The sequence below is a fragment of the Myodes glareolus genome, chromosome X, assembly GCF_982192425.1.
Source record: "Myodes glareolus chromosome X, mMyoGla1.1, whole genome shotgun sequence".
Classification (NCBI taxonomy): Eukaryota; Metazoa; Chordata; class Mammalia; order Rodentia; family Cricetidae; genus Myodes; species Myodes glareolus.
Window position 1 is genome coordinate 41,737,572 of NC_142053.1, and position 3,089 is coordinate 41,740,660.

Sequence of the window (3,089 nt, forward strand, 5' to 3'; positions counted from 1 at the left end):
CTAACTGAGATATTCTTGTATACAGTCACTTTGCTGAAAGTGTTTACCTGCTATTGGAGATGACTCTTGAAAGATTTAGGGTCAATTTTATATATTGTTATATCATCTGCAAATTACAATACTTTGACTTCTTTCTTTCTAAGTTGTATCCCCTTGACATCCTTCAGTTGTCTTATTTCTCTAGTTAAAACTTCAAGTACTATATTATCTTTTTCTAGCTGATCAATACAGCACCAGTCTATAACACCTTTCAACAACTTTCAGTACCTGTATACTAGTTACATCACCTTAGAGTGGGAAAGAAAAATATTTTTACCCAAGATTCTGTTTTCTTCATTTTAGATAAATCTCTCCACTCTTGATGAAGTATCTGTATGGTATATGACTAGTTTATTCCAGTAAAATAAAAGTTGTAATATGTGAAAAAGTAGATCATTTGTAAACTAGAAGATAAATTCATATTTCAAGATCTAACAAGTTTTTCTTCTACAAAGACCTGTTTTTTTTTGTTTTTTTTTTTCACATGAAGCTGTTTAATTAGGTTGTTAGCAATTTAGAAAACCAGTTTGTGAGGATACATCCCGTTCGTCAGAGAGAACTGAGAGCGCAGGTAGCCCTGCAGCTGAGGAACAGCTTTGATCTTTGGCAGAATCTGCGAGTCCACCGTTTTCTGATCAGCCTTGCGCTGCTCTGTAATCTCATATTTCTCCTTCTCTGTGTCAAAGATCTCACCCTCCTGGTGCCTGGGCTTACGCAGCTGCTTTTTCTTGAAGTAAGCATCAGTCAGGTGTTTGGGGATTTTAACTGTGCTGATATCAACTTTTGTAGAGGTGGCGATGACAAACTTCTGATGTGTTCTTCTGAGAGGAACTCTGTTGAGGGCAAGAGGTCCTGTCACAAGCAGTAAACCACTGCCCAGTTTCTTCAGGAAAACCACTCTCTTGCCCCTGTGGCGCCCGGTGAGGATGATGAGGACAGTCCCAGGAGTGATGCTAGCACGCAGGCGTCTCACGTGCTGACTGAAGGGCTTTTTGCCATGGCTCAGCAGCTTCCGAGGCACATCTTCGGTAGGATAATACCTGGGCATTTTTCGAAGCTTAACCACCCGGGTACCACCATTCTTGTCACCACCAACTGGTTTTGTGACAGTAGCAAGGACCTTTTCCTTTTTTTTCTTCTTTTCAACCTTGGTTTTCGCAGCTGTGTATTTCCTTTTGTACATGGCCTTTCTGGAATACATAGCAGATCGTGAGTACCTGCCAATTCCTCTAACAAGGACTGGATTTCGGCTGCAATGGGGCTTCCTCTTCTTGAGCTTTTTAGCCTTAGGGTCACCCTTTTTGGCTGCACCAGCGGCAGGGGCATCACTGCCAGCCTTCTTGGCTGCAGGTTTCTTCTCTTTTGTATCAGGTTTATCGGCTTTTTCACCCGCCATCTTGCAAGATGGGAAAGAGCCAAAGACCTGTTTTGATCTTGTAGAAAATATCACCTTGACAGAAAATGCAGCAAAAAAAAAAGATTTTTTTTTATTTTATCTGCTTCCTGGTTCTGGACTTGAGGGGAAATATATGTCATTATAAATGTCATAGTAAGGTACAATTGTAATATTTGACACCTTTGTGAAGTACTGGAAACTTCATAATAACTAATGAATATTTCCTAAAACTTTATATCTGACTTTTAGTATCTCTGTTAAATAAATATTGACTTATCATGTTGCGTGCACTTTTCTGTGAATTCCCACAACTGATTCAGGTGCGCACCTCCTGAATCAAGTCCAGGAGAATGGATAAATATCCTAAGGGTTGAACAGACACACAGAGAGAGACCAGCCTCATTAACCAAAGGAGTAAATGGCTATTTTATTAAGCACAAGTCGGGTATATATACTAGGGGGCAAAAGGGCCACAGCCCCCTCCCATCCAGAACAGGGGAAGAAGAAGTGCCCAAGGTCAGAGAGCAGCTGCAGTGGGAACCTTGCCTGTGGTAGAAACCTTGCTTGCAGGTGGAATTACCATAACAAAAGAGGGCCGAGTTCTCTCTAAGCTAAACCCTCAGGCTGGTGCAGTGAGCAGAGAAACCAGGAAGTCAGAGGAAAAATGGCCCGCATAACACCTCGAGCAAAGGGGAAAAAACCTGGGTACCGACATCATGTGGGAACAGTGATGTTGTAAGGAGGCCACTACTTCGTTCCCAATTGCTCAGTTCTGAAATAATCAAACAGTAACTATATTATTTAAAACACTGCTTGGTCCGTTAGCTCTAACTTCTTATTGGCTAACTCTTACATCTTAATTTAACCCATTTCCATTTATCTGTGTATTGCCATGTGCCAGTAGCTTACTAGGTAAAGTTACCAGCATCTGTCTGTGGTGGGGCTCCATGACTTCTCTCTGACTCTGCCCTTCTTTCTCCCAGCATTCAGTTTAGTTTTCCCCACCTAGATCTTTTCTCCTATAGCTCTGCTATAGGCACAAAAGCAGTTTCTTTATTAACCAATGATATTCACAGCATATAGAGGGAAATCCCATATCACAGTCATGTGCTAGTGAATACATAAGTTATATCTTCTATATTTTACTATATTCCTTGTTTGTTTCTAGTTCTTTTTTCCAATTAATGAAGTTATTTTTGAATTATTGTTACCTTCCTAGCAAGATTTCTATAAAGAATGCAGCCTTCCATTAAATATATTTGACAGATCTTACTGAGGACATGGATCCATCATCATTCTTCTGACACATAATGTTTGATAGTGTTATTAGACTCTAATCATCTACATCATTGACAAGGTCTCTAGCAGCTTCTCATTAAGATGAAAGTTAATGCATTACATATAGATAGAGATCTCCTGGTTGCCTCCTGTTAGTTAAGGTAATTATTGCTGTAATGGAAAAGTATGCTTACATTCAGCACAGGAGAAAACAATTTATTTGGCTTATACTTACACATCATTGTATATCAATGTCAGGTCAGGAATTCAATCAGGGCAGGAACCAGGAAGCAGAAACTGATATAGAGGTCATGAAGGAGTTCTTCTGCTAACCGTAGTGATGCTTATGGCTGACTTGACCTGCTTTCTTATAGAA

General features: G+C 40.0%; 1 pseudogene; it reads right to left on the minus strand.

Annotated features, from left to right (window-relative positions):
- Positions 1-528: 528 nt before the first annotated feature.
- On the minus strand, positions 529-1,451 carry LOC148117274 (large ribosomal subunit protein eL6 pseudogene; annotated as a pseudogene).
- Between the last annotated feature and the right edge of the window lie 1,638 nt (positions 1,452-3,089).